Here is a 14609-nt window from a genome sequence, read left to right as displayed (position 1 = left end):
GTGCAGGAAGGATCTGACAGGGAGGGCCCTTCTCATCACCAGCCAAGCTACGTCTTGGTGCTTGTTTCAAAGTTCTGGTGATGAGGCATTCTGCCAAATGACTTTGGCAGTCTGCTCGTGGAACCATCCGACAGGATCCACCATCTCCTTTTCCCGTAGGGCCTTGAGGACATTCCGTACAGACCACTGCCTGATGGATCGGTGGTCAAAGGTGTTTTCCTGCAGAAACTGCTCCACAAAGGATAGGTGATACGTCACGGTCCAATTGGATGGAGCGTTCCGCGGCAATGTGTCGAGACCCATCCTTCGCAACACCGGGGACAGATAGAACTTCAGCACGTAGTGACACTTGGTGTTTGCGTACTGGGTGTCTACGGACAGCTTGATGCAGCCGCACACGAAGGGGGTCATCAGGATGAGGGCGACGTTGGGTACATTTTTCCCGCTCTTATCCAGAGGTTTGAACATCGTGTCCCTCCGGACCCGGTCCATTTTGGATCTCCAGATAAAGCGGAAAATGGCTCGGGTGACCGCCACAGCGCAAGAGTGGGGTATGGACCAGACCTGCGCCACATTCAGCAATAATGTGAGCGCCTCGCACCTGATGACCTAGTTCTTACCCACAATGGAGAGAGATCGCTGCTCCCACACGCTCAGTTTATGGTGTACCCTGGCTAGTCGCTCCTTTCAGGTTTGGCACATGCCCCAGCTCTTCCGAACCATATCCCCAGCACCTTCAGATAGTCTGACCTGATGGTGAAGGGGACAAAGGATCGGTCGGCCCAGTTCCCAAAGAACATGGTCTCACTCTTTCCGTGGTTAACTTTAGCTCCCGTGGCCAGTTCAAACTGGTCACAGATGCTCATCAGTCTGCGAACAGACAGTTGATCCGAGCAGAAGACGGCGACGTTGTCCATGTACAGGGAGGTTTTTACCTGAGTGTCTCCACCGCCTGGGATTGTCACCCTTCTTAGGCCCGCATCCTTCCTAATAGACTCAGCAAAAGGTTCGATACGGCAAAGAAACAAGATGAGGAGATGACAGCCCTGTCTGACTCCAGATTGGATCGGGAAACTTTCTGATTCCCACCCATTGATTGAGACAGCGCTACTGATGTTTGTGTAGAGCAGTTTGATCCAATTGCAAATTCCCTCCCCAAACCCCATTCTGGAGAGCACATCCATCATGTATGTGTGCGATATCCTGTTAAAAGCCTTCTCCTGGTCCAAGCTGATGAGGCAGGTGTCCACCTTCCTGTCCTGTGCATAGGCGATCATATCCCTGAGTAGCATGAGATTATCAGAGATCTTCCTGCCGGGTACAGTGCAAGTCTGGTCAGGGTGAATCACCAAATCCAGAGCAGACTTGACCCGACTGGCGATGACTTTGGACAGAATCTTGTAGTCAACATTAAGCAGTGAGATAGGCCGCCAATTTCTGATGCCAAAGGCTGATGATGCCTTTCCTCATGGATTCTGACATGCTGCCGGCCAGAAGCATACTCTCGTATACTTCTTGCAGGTCTGGGCCAACCCAGTCCCACAGAGCTGAATACAACTCAACCGGTAAGCCGTCACTTCTGGGAGTTTCACTCGTCTCAAAGAACCTGATGGCGTTTGTCAGCTCATCCACAGTTAGTGGTTTGTCCAATCTCTCCCTCATGCTGCCATCTAAGACCTCCATGATAGATGACAGGAAGGACTGGGAGGCCATGCTGTCCGTGAGCTTCACGTCGTACAGCCCAGCAAAAAAGGATTTGCTGAACCTTCGTATGTTGGACTGCGAAGACATTACCGAGCCATCCTCTTCCTTCATGCTGCTGATCACAGAGCTCTCTCTGTGTACCTTTTGGAATGAGTAATGCGAGCACGTCTCATTCTGCTCAATGGAGCAGACTCTGGACCAGAAGGGAATCTTGGAGGCCTCCATGGCAAAGAGCGAGGACTGCTGGCTCTTCACCTCTTGGAGATCCTCCTTGACCTCGACCCCCATTGACTGCAGCTGGAGAAGATTTTGCATTCTTTTCTGGAGTCTGGACATTTCCCTCTGTCTCTCTCTTGCCCTCTGAACACCTTTGAAGATAAAGAACCTCTTGATGTTCTCCTTTATCGCCTCCTACCAGTGAACTGGAGACTCAAAGAGGGGTTTCACGGTTCTCCAACCTTTGTAATCCCTTTTGAGTTCCTCAACGTTCTCTGGGGTTAGCAGTGTAGCATTGAGCTTCCATGTCCCCCTGCCAACCCGCTGGTCCTCCTGTAAGTGACAGTCGGCCAGGAAGAGACAATGGTCAGAGAAGAACACCGGCTTGACGTCAGTGGATCGGACCGTGATAGCACGGGACACAGACAGGAAGTCAATCCTGGAACGGACAGACCCATCCCATCTTGACCATGATAGTTTTTACGCTGTTCTCCGTCTGCAGGTTTGCTGAAGATGTCATGCAGCTTGACATTTTTTATTGTTTCCTTTAGGAATCTGGATGTAGCGTCCAGTTTGCTGTCGTCACTGCCGGATCGTCCAGCTGCATCGATGATGCAGTTGAAGTCACCGCCTAGAATGACTGGCCTGGACATCGCCAGCAGCAATGGGAGCTGCTGGAAGACGGTCAGCCTCTCGCTGCATTGAACCGGAACAGAACATTGTTGTGCATTACATTTGCTACAAGGAAGCGACCGCCCACCACCTCCTTAACTTTGGAGATGGTGAAGTTACCTACCCGCAGCAGAATACCCAGGCCGGAGGAACGGGAATCATTACCCCCTGACCAGATCGATGGCCCATGGGACCACCATCACAACCATTGCCTATAGGTGCTGAGGTGTGATATTCCACACTCCTGCAGAAACAGCAGGTCGGCTGACCTTGGCGAGGTACTCCAAGGTTGAAACATATCGCATAGTGGATTTAATGCTACGCACGTTAATTGAAGCAATCTTTATACCCACTTTTAAGTTAGTTGTTGCTTCCCACACCAGTTGTCCTAGCTAGTCCCAGTCCTTGGGTATGTTCCTGCATACCCATAGTGTACGCAAGCTGCTTCACATTCGTTGGGCTCAGAAACCCCTCCTGGTTTCTCATGGAGGGTTTGTTCCACTGGGGTGACATTGTGGGGGTCTTGTAGGCAGCAAGGCTTGGGCTGTTCTCTGCTGTTGGTGTCTTTCCCCTCTGTTCCTCCTCGAAGACATTACTGCTGCCGGCTTCCCGGGTTTGGACTGCGCCAGACGCTTCTTTGCTCTCGGTGTCCCGGAGCTGGGGTGTGCTGGGCATATCGCTAGGTTCAGCGTTTTGGGTATGGGGCGCGCTGCACCCATCACAGCTTCCAGTGCCCCGGAGCTGGGGGGCTTTATCTTCCCGCGCCTTTGAGTTCTGTCGCTTCTTTTGCAGGTGCCGTCGTTCCGGCCTTTCCTCGTCCATTGAGGAGGAGCTGCCGTAATTTGTCTCAGACGGTAGCCTCCTCTTGCTACTGGTTTGGGTGGTGGTCTGTTCCTTCTTTGGAGGTTTTTTTTTCTATGTGGTTTTCCTTGTACCACTTGCCATTGTCCAGTTTGTCCATCCGCAGCCTCCTCCTCCATTGATTCTGTCTGTAGAGGAGGGGTTTCCGGGCACGGGGTAAGTGTTGGGTCGATGGTTGCAGCTGCCTCTCCTTTCTTCTCCTTCTCAGGTAGACTTTCCTCGCTCCAGAGAGGGTTGCTTGTCTCCTTCCCAGCACCAGCCTTCCTTGGACCTTGCCGCCTGAGCATAACTGAGGCAGCGTTTGGGGCAGGTTTTGTAGAGGTGGCCTGCCTCACCGCACAGGTTGCAGCACTTACTCTGCTTACAGTCCTTGATCTGATGGCCTTCCTTCTTGCAGTTCTTGCAGACAACTGTGCTGCAGTTGGCTGCCACGTGACCAGATTTGCCACACGTATGACAAACTCTGGGCTGCCCCGCTTAGACCAAGAAGCCTCGACTTCCCCCGATAGTGAAGCTGGAGGGAGGGTGGATGATGGCACCGTTGGCATCGACCTTCAAGGTCACCTTGACCTGCCGCTGGCTGGTCCAAATCCCAAATGGGTCCTTGACATCAGTGCTGCTGCCGGCCACCTCAACTTACTGGTGAGGAAGGTGAGTACATCCACGACAGGAACATGAGGGTTATAGAGGTGGACTGTCATGTTGCGACGGCAGCATGAAGAGCGGCTCTACTCTGTGGATTGACAGTGGCGCTTGGTTTCCCTCCTCCTTGAACACTTTCAGGAACTTGATGCATCCCGCCACATTCTTGAAAGTCACGTCGAAATATCCACTGCTGGGGAAGTCCTGCAGGCAGAAGATGTCTGCAGCTTGGAATCCACAGCAATTAATAAGGATTTTCTTAATGAAGAAGGTACGGTCAACAGATGCACTTCCTTCATTATCCTTCACCACCACCCGTTACACACTCCCTGGCCTGAAGCTCGAGAATTGGTTACAGCCATTTACTCAAAACCAATCTGGAACAGGATCATGGTTTCTTCCCCTGCCAGGTAAGTATGCATGCTTTTATTTATTTTTTTATATTTCCAAAATATACTTTATTCATAAAAATCTGTAAACATTTGATGGTCGGCACAGACTCGGTAGGCTGAAGGGCCTGTTTCAGTGCTGTATCTCTAAACTAAACTAAACTAAACATTACATTACCAGTTTCAAACAGCACCAAGTCAAAAAATACAAACAGTGCAAAGGAGGTCCATTTGCTTCATTACAATCATGAGATGCCTCACAACCCTTCCATTTCACATTTGTCATGCCAATTACATTTTAACATTTTACAGCAAATGAAGATTTTCCCAATACAGTTCGAGGGGTTTCCCATGGATCCAGCCCCTCAGTTCAGCTTGGTGGGGGGACCTTACACAGTGGTCTTTCCCCATTGAGCCTTTGCTGTGGCTGCCCCAAGCTTTAGTGCATCCCTCAGCACGTAGTCCTGGACCTTGGAATGTGCCAGTCTGCAACATTCGGTCGTGGACAACTCTTTGCGCTGGAAGACCAGCAAGATTCAGGCGGACCAAAGGGCGTCTTTCACCAAATTGATAGTCCTCCAGCAGCAGTTGATGTTTGTCTTGGTGTGCGTCCCTGGGAACAGCCCGTAGAGCACAGACTCCTGTGTTACAGAGCTGCTTGGGATGAATGCTTTTATTTATTTTTTTATTTCCAAAATATACATTATTCATAAAAATCTGTAAAAAATACATTGCCAAACAGTTTCAAACAGCACCAAGTCAAAAAATACAAACAGTGCAAAGGAGATCAGTTTCCTTCAGTACAATCATGAGTTGCCTCACAACCCTTCCATTTCATTTGTTATGCCATTAACATTTTTACATTTTACAGCAAATGAGAATTTTCCCGCTACAGTTCGAGGGGTTTCCCATGGATCCAGCCCCTCAGTTCAGCTTGGTGGGGGGACCTTACACTGTGGTCTTTCCCCATTGAGCCTTTGCTGCGGCTGCCCCAAGCTTTAGTGCGTCCCTCAGCACGTAGTCCTGAACTTTGGAATGCGCCAGTCTGCAACATTCGGTCATGGACAATTCATTGCGCTGGAAGACCAGCAGGTTTCGGGCAGACCAAAGGGCGTCTATCACTGAATTGATAGTCCTCCAGCAGCAGTTGATGTTAACCTCTAGATACAAAAGCAATGTTCAGTTTGCTTTTTTATGGCTTTTTCTACTGCAATGCCATGTGTGCATCTGCACTCCAAGGTCCCTCTGCCCCTCTACTTCATTAATAACATTACAATTTAAGAAGTATTTCCTTCCCAATTCTTACTTCCAAATGTATTGCTTCACATTTCTTGATATTGAATTGTATTTGCCATGTGTCTGGCCATCCTGTCATCTTTTTCAGTCTTCATCACAATTTGACATACCCATCTCCTCCTAATGAGGTGTCATCGGCAGATTTTGATAATGTTTCCTCAATGACTAAGTACAAATCGTTTATGTATATAGTAAATAAGAGTGGATTCAATGTAAACCTCTGTGAAACGCCTCTCACCAAACCTTTCCATTCCAAGGAACTTTCATTTACCCTGGTCACAATTTTCTTTAATTATATGTACTATTTTCTTTGCCACAAGTCTCTTATGTGGTACTTTATCATATAAATGCTGAAAATCCATATGAACCACATCCAATACACTTCTTTTATTTATCCTCTCTCTTAGTTCTTCAAGGACATATATAAGATTGGTCATGCATGACCTGCTCTTTAGAAATCTGTCTCAACTGGCTCTGATTAGCTCATATTTCTCCTTTGATTAGTAGTTACTAGAAAGATATCATGCAGGTACTACAGACACTAGTCATTTACCAAGCACTGAACTAAGACTAACTGGCCAATAATTTTCTGGCTTATCCCTGTTTTAGGACAGAATTGAGAGAGAACTGAAACCCCAGTTCTTTTCCCTTTACTGTCCATAATCAGTGTGTTTTTGACAAGGAAGATATATGTGTTTCTTAACCCGAGTGTATGACCAATTTGAATAACCAGCAGCTCGCTTTTCATGGGTTTAAATAGAGGATTATTTTATTTCACATGTTCAACCTGAAAGTCTAACGCTACATCACTCACTCACCACACACACACACACACTTTTACAAATTACAAGCAAAGGAATAGTTTGTAAGTCACGCGATTTGACTCACTTGGGGAAAAGACATGCATTGCGGGCCTGGTGAGGAAGGCATTTTCACTCCTGAGGTGTAGTTAGGTGGACTTGATAGCCGGAGTTGAACATTGAAGTCACTGCAGGATTGTCTCGAAGGGGTGGATTTTCAGCAGATCCTGAACTTAGTGGCTTGTAGTCTCATCCCTAGGAGGTTGGTTTTCTGTACTGGTGGACTTGAAAAGGAACAGGCTTGGAGAACTTGAGATATAACAGCCTCCAGTTCTTTTAAGGCCTTGTCTGCTTGCTGTTTTTTCCTGCCGTCTGTATTTTAAAAGATTTTTAAAAGGAGACAAATATGGCTGCCCCATCATGTGACTTCTCACAATTCCTTTTCCAAATATGGTGAGGGTCTAGGTTGATTCGCCCCATCCTGGGTTATTGTTGTAAGACATTCATCCTAAGGAGGGTTAAGACAATCACCTTCTTTGTTTCAGGAGAAACCTATTCATTCAGGGATTCTCCTGATGGTTTCAGGATGGGCGTTAATGACATTTCTTAATCTGGAAGGTACTCTTTTGTCCTTTCAGATAGTGAGTCAGTTTTTGAATACACAGGTCTGGTCAACTGACCTTTGGTGGCCATCTTTGCAGCCCATGTCCACTTCTAATGTCCATTGTTGTTCATTTAAAACAAAAGGAAAATTAGTTCCCGAAGATGCTATACTGAATATATGTTTATATGTTTAAAGTTATGAATAGGGCATGCCTCCACTGTGCATGACACCCTGATGGTCATATTTACCATTCTCTGGTCCTCAGCCACAATTTTTCTTCCACAGAATTTTGGAAAATTAGAATCATGACCTTTATTATTTCTTCCATAGCTTCCTTCCAGTTTTGCAAATGTAAGCAAGCAAGTGTCATCAACTAAAGGGGGACTTTTATCCTGGCGGTGGGGGTCTAGGCATCTAGAAAAAGCGAAGCCGAGTGTTACGACCGAGGCGGGAGGAGTGCACTGTCTTTTCTGGTCTCACTTCTCCACAGGTAACAACATATATATTTAAATGTTTACCCAGTTACCGATACGGTCATCCATACACTCTACTATTTATCCCTGAATGAAATACACCAACCAGGTTTCTTTAATAAACAACAAATTTATCAGTTTATTATACAACAAAACTTTTCCAGTAAAGAAGCAAAGCATTAACACACGTATTGAAATATGAAAGTTCCCTTTTAAAATACCCCACACACAAACTCACACACACTGAAAAAAAACAGAAATTCTCTCTGCCGAGCTCTGTTACAAAAATAGACGAAAGAAGAATACTTTGGCCAAATACTTGCTAATTCTTGAAGAAAAAAGAGAAGATATGGAAGGGTGTCAGTTGTTCTTTTTGGTCTGGCGCCTGGGTATGCGGTGACGGGTCATTGGTATCTTTTCTGGAGCAGTTGTTTTCAGGCAGTGTTGAGGATTAATCCAGCAGGCCTTCCAGGAGCATCTCAGCAGAAATGCTGCTTCAGTTTCTCTATTTCTTACGCTTGATTCTCAGAGCTTCTCAAAGAGATGGAAAAGGATGAGCTGTTGGTGGCTGTTCTCTGGTAGGCTTATCTCCAACTGCTTTCAAACACACACTTAAGTGGACAGCGGCAGACCTTCCACAGATTAGGGACCCTGTTGCAGGAAGTCTCACCTTTGGAGAGCTGCCGGCCAATCACCACGGAGGCGGTAGCTGCTTCTGGGGGAGCACCTACTGGAGGCCAAGGAGTGTCGCTAGAACCAGACCTCAAGTAGGTCAGGGTGAGAGTGGTCCGTGGGGGAGGAGGGGAGGGGTGTCAGCAGCAAGGGCAGGACGATGGCTCTCAGCAGGCTCAGACCTTCCCGATGCCGGGTCCCTCATTCAGGCACCGTGCCTTTAAATGAAGGTATCTGCCCCTCCCCCCGCTGGAGCCGGAAAGCAACCCGCATGGTTTTCCTTGCCTGCTCCCTGTGCGGCGACAGAGTTGCCCACTGCATGGGTAATTGCAGCTGCAGTGGGAAGAGGCCCTTAATTGGGGGTTAATTGCCTAGTTAAGGGCCTCAAGACCATTCACAGGTTTTTCCGCCCTGGACTACATTTGGTGGAGGCGGGATGGTGGCAGAAGCCCTCCCAGATCCTGCCACCATCCCACCCAATTTTATGCTCTCTCTGCCCCCAAACCCACTATGGGGAGAGCATAAAACTCCCCCCTAAGTTTGAGTATCTTCTTTTGTACCAATTGTGCTTTCAGACATATTTTAAGATTGGAACACATAACACCCTATTCCCTAATTTTCCTATAGATTATCAACTTCATTCTGTTCTCAATTAGATGTGTGTAGGTTGTTTCTATCTATAAACATGGGAAACTTGCCAGCACTGTGGAGCATCCCAGAAAAAAAACAGTTGTACACCTATAAAACAGACAGAATAACTCATCTGTTTCATTAAGTTCCAGACATTCTTTCCCTTGTATGAAAGATTGTCATAACAACTCACTTACACCTGGAGTTCTTCTGTGCCATGGGTAGTTAACACTCATGAAGGAAATGCCATAACTTACCGTCCCCAAATCTGATGTGGGGAATTTGTTATTGATAGCACTGGGATTTTTAGCTGGAAAACTAACTTCTCTATAATTGTGAAGCTGATGTAGTTTGCTTCAACTGTTATTAAATGCAAGTTGTCATTTTGATTCACGCTGTGATGTGCGGGTGATTAGATTCATTTATATATAAAAATAAAATGTAATGTACAAATATTCTTTTAAATTTTAATATTTAAAGGAATATTATCATCTGTCTTTGTTACAGTGTTTATCAGATCAGCAGACAGAATGAGTTTGGGAATACAGGTCAATGGCCCTAATTTGATATTAATTAGCTCTCTCGTTCAGAAAGGAGGGCTGGTGTAGACAATGCAAAAATATCACACTCGTGCAATATGGGGTGCTGTTCCAAATTTGGGGCTGATGTTAGGCCACAGTAGAAGTAGACTTACTCTGAATGTAGCTGCGCTATACCTAACCTAGAAATAGCTAATGCTGATTCTTGGGGCTGAATTTTCACCTTAGAGGCAGGAAATGGGAGCCAGGTTTGTTTTCAGGTCAGAAATTGATGAAAGTTAAGATATTCGCATGGGGAAGCCCTTAATTTGTAAGGAGACAGGTTTCATGTCTACTTAGAGCCAGTGGGGGCAGGAAAAGAGGTGCGTCAGATGAACTGTGGAACTCATTTAGACTCCCCACAGCAGCCATCACTGAGGCTGTTGGTTGTCCTGAGGGAGAGATCTGCAGTTTGTGCCAAAGCCTTCCACTACACCAGAGGGAAGCGAGATGTCACAGGGGAGCTGGAAGCCTGGCACCCAGGGCAGGGCAGACACTCACTTCATTGATGCTGACCTGGATCTAATGCTGGAGGCCATGAGGGAGAGGAGGGAGATCCTCTTCCTGGTGAGTGGTAGGAGGAGGCCACCTCGCCATGCAGCAGAGGCACTTCTCGATTCAACGTCACCTCCTTCTGCCTCCTCTTCCTCCTCACATCTCACCTCCTGCTCCTGCTCCTTCCTCGTTGAGCTGTCTCCTTCCAGGGCCTCAAGGTCCACACCTCTTTCTGGAGGGCTATGTAACGGACAGTGCAGCAGACCACCACAATGACCTAGACCCTTCCAGGAGGATATTGGAGGGCACTCTCTGACCGGTCTGGGAACCAGAATCACATCTTCAGAAGCATGATTGCCTGCTCAATGGTTGTCCTACTGAGCGGGTGGGATTTGTTGCATCACTTCTGTGCCTCTGTCTGGGGCTCCCATAGAGGGGTGAGTAGCCATGTCTTCAAGGGATATCCCTTGTCCCCTAGAATCCGTCCACGCACTTTGGGGGTTGGAGTGAAGACCTGAGGCACCCTGGACTGGCGGAGCATGAAGGGGTCATGGAAGCTGCCAGGAAGTGAGCGCACACATGGATGAAGTTCTTGTTGTGGTCACAGACCTGTTGAACGTTCAGGGGGTGGACGCCCTTCCTGTTGATGGATCTCTGACCGGTCACTGGGTGCCTTAATGGCCACATGAGTACAATCGATGATGCCCTGCATCTGGGAGAATTCAGCAATGGAGGCGAAACCCACTGCCCTCTGTCCCTGTGAGGCCATGTCTGTTGTATAATGAATGTGCTGGCTATCTCAGGCAAAGAGGGCATCAGTGACTAGTGAGATGTAATGGCGTGGAGCCATTTTCGAGATGCCACAGCTGATCCTTGGAAGGAGCCAGAAGTGAAGACACATTCAAGGCCACAGTGACACTTTGACAGCCACTACCAGGACCTGGTGACCAGTGCTGCAAGGTGCGAGGTCTTGGCAATGAGGGCACAGATGTCTGTGCACATCTGCCTGGAGAGTTGCAGTCTCCTGTGGCACTAGTTCTCTGTCATCTCCAGGTAGCTCCATCTTCGGTGGTAAATTCTGCATTGAGGGTTTGACCACTGTTGCCTTCCTGCCCATCTTTCCTCTCCTGTGCCCTTCTGATACTCTGGGCTTTGACCTTCCTGCGGAGGATGTAGCCAGTCATTGCCACTGGGCCCAAAATCTGAGAGTGGTGCCCCAATTGCCAGCTGGAGTCTTCCTTCTGGACAAGTGGCCATCCAATTATCCTTGGCAGCCTTGCCCCTTGCTCGTCTACCCCATGCGATGCCAGGGGGTGCTGACCCTGTTCAATGCTTGGGCGCATGAATGTCCACTCTCCCTGCCACCTGCACAACGCGAAGGACACCCTCTAAACCAAGTGTCGAGTCCCCCTTTTGCAATGCAACCCTCTTATGGCACCCTACACTTTCCCTGCCTCTCTTCAGCTGATCTATTTCTGAAGGTACGAGTAACACATGCGCCCCTTTAAAAAATTTCAACAACCAACCTTGACAACCTCTTATGGAGCTTTCAAACAGCTTTACTTTGGAGGCCAGTAGGATTACCCCCCATTCTGGTTATCATTGCTGGCACCAGGAACAGCATCCTGCAACTGACATACCGCCTGGCGCTGCTATTTTCGGGGCCCACCCCTCCTTCATTTCCACCTTCAAGGGGCTGTGAATATTCAGCCCTGGGTACCTGAAATGGGAACAATCTCAGCACTAAGGTCTCTCACCTTGATGAGCAAAAACAAAATCCAAATTATTATGTCTAATTATAGAATTGGTATGGAAATGAATGGTTTAAAGCTCAAACTTGATTTGAGACTACAGAACTACATCATAGAAGCACGAAAAAATGGGGAAAGCCTTGAAATGGACCCAGCTGACCTTAGTAGTGAACTTTACTGTATCAGAACCAGAAGTAACTCAGTTTGAATCCATCAGAATGTTTTAAAAGGAGATATTGAAGAAAATAAAACCTTTGAAGTCAGGAAAGGAAGTTTTCTGCAACTTCATGCAGTTTTGAACTGAATAAGAAGGGAAGAAATTCAAACAGTAGAAGTTTACCATACAGAAGGAAGCTATGCAACCCATCTGTCTTTATTGTTTTGTATGAATTCACCATGACGTCTTTACTATTGTACACTATTCCTCTATTTATAAAACCCAGTAATGTATTGAACCTATCTGCCTGTACTCACACTTTCAGTGAATTATATATTTGAATAAAAGCAAAATACTGCGGATGCTGGAAATCTGAAACAAAAACAAGAAATGCTGGAATCACTCAGCAGGTCTGGCAGCATCTGTGGAAAGAGAAGCAGAGTTAACGTTTCGGGTCAGCGACCCTTCTTCGGAACTGAATTCCTAGCTCTCTCCCTCAACCATGCCCTTCAGTCCCTATCCAGTAAATACATACTGTTATTCCTTATTTTTTTCTCCTACATGGTGTAGGAGAATAACTTCAGGCTCAAGATTTGTTCAGTCAGCTCCTTGTATCTACTTGAGGACTTGCAACTGCAAGGCCCCCTTCTAGTAGCCACAACTCTCCCAGCATTGGTAGCTGTCTCCTGCCAACAGATACAAAGGTAAAGAGTACAGACCTTGGCCACGTTGCATTCCAACTTATGTGCGCCCATGAACATTCATCATGTAATTACATTTAAGTTGGTTGTTTGCTTTGTGGCAATCATTTTAAAGAATTAAGCTTGGAAGTGATGACATAATTCAAGGCCAGCTAAAATTCAGCCTTGCAGCAATCTGCATATCTAATTGCATGTTTAAAAGAGCTGAAATTGTGCTACCCACGATTTGCTTCTTTCTGCGCAAGCTGCTTGATTTCAATGCAAGCACCAGTTCATCAAATATCCCAGGGTGGGATACCCCTTCATGGATATCCATCCATGTGTAGTCCAGCACCTAGGTTAAATTGCATGGGAGCATAAACAAATGATGGAAATGAGCTGACATCCCAATATCTGGGGTGGTGAGCCTTTAAAGCATGAGTTTTCCCAGTGTCAATGCACTAGAAGTAAAATGTTTATCTAATAGTATCATGCAAATGAGGTCTGTTTGAAGGTGCATCTTGAATCCAGTTTTCTATCATTTTAGGCTTGGAAAAGCAGCCTGCCAGCACTGCACAAGTGCAGAACTAGGTTGAACCTCACAGCTCCCTGTGTTCATCTGGAAACAACATGGTCAGAATATCTAAAAACTTCCACCATTTCCATTCAGACCATGATATGTGTAATAGTTAATGCGACCAGTTGTATACAGCATCCTAGTCAAACTTCCATGTTCAACAAGATTATTGTACAGACTTGAAAGGACATATTTTCTGAATGTGTGTGCTTGGCATGGATTTGAATGGAAACTCATGGGAAACATGCCCATGATTTCCCGATATACATTCCCAGTGGGTGAGATTCCATGCCAGGAACCCACATGCAAAAATAGGAGAGAGATAGAAAGGAATAGAAATTAAAATAAACATTGCACCACTTCCCTTAGTTTAACTATATCTATACAATGTGTGTTTAGAAGTCAGAGTTGTGATTATCTAACACAACGCATGTTTAAATAAAAGCTAAACAATGAAAATCTTATCAATCAAAATATTAATTTATTTTACTTTTAATATGCATTTTGATTGTACAATTTATAACTTGTACTAGTTTCATTCCATAGCACTCATTTATTTGCAAATTGTTTTATTGGCTGCAGGGTGAAGATAGTCTCCTTGTAAAATGAATAATGACACTGTAAAGCCATTCTTAATAAATATTTTGTTACACATAGTGGAGAGGAAATTGTTCTCTTGTTAATCCCAATTATTAATGTTCGTTGCATCATTTTAAATTTATATCTATCAAAATACCAATATCAATAGCCAAAAAAGAACAACTTTTTGTTGGATAATATCACTAAAGAAAAGTAAATACAGAGCAAGCAATTCAATTCAGGAGTGCTACTACAGAGGGTTCTGAATCTACACTATTTGTGGTGGGTGGTAAGTTCATTTTATTCCCATAGTAGCTCAGCACACAGAAGCAATGTCAACACATTGGCAGGTTTTAGAGCCCAAAGGGAATGAATAAATCATTTTCAACCTTTCATTAAAAGTTAAAGAAGATGAAGAGAGATTCAGATTTAAAAGTCTTTCTAATTTCTTCTTCAGTTTTTCGGGGTGGGACTCTCTTTCTAAGTTCTTCCCCATATTCCCATTCTTTTTTTTCCCATTCATTGAGGAATCTGCTCTGAAACTGAGCCATAGGAGATTTTCCCCTGTCATTCCATTGGAAAGCCACAGCACATATCTTTGACAGCTTGACCGAGATAGGTTACTCACCTTGTGGAGGACTGCAGCCATATAAATGTGTGCAAACAATCCATAATGCTGATATTGCATTTTCATCAGACCGTACTCATTTTCTCTAATTTCTTCAACAATGGAAGAATTGTTTTCACTTACACACCAGCACCTGTATGTAAAAATACCTTCTCACATGCATCAAAATGCACAGCACGACTGCACACGAGCATTTTATGTACAA

Source organism: Heterodontus francisci, chromosome 16 (assembly GCF_036365525.1).
Source record: "Heterodontus francisci isolate sHetFra1 chromosome 16, sHetFra1.hap1, whole genome shotgun sequence".
In the NCBI taxonomy this organism is placed as follows: Eukaryota; Metazoa; Chordata; class Chondrichthyes; order Heterodontiformes; family Heterodontidae; genus Heterodontus; species Heterodontus francisci.
Note: the sequence above shows the minus strand (reverse complement) of the source record.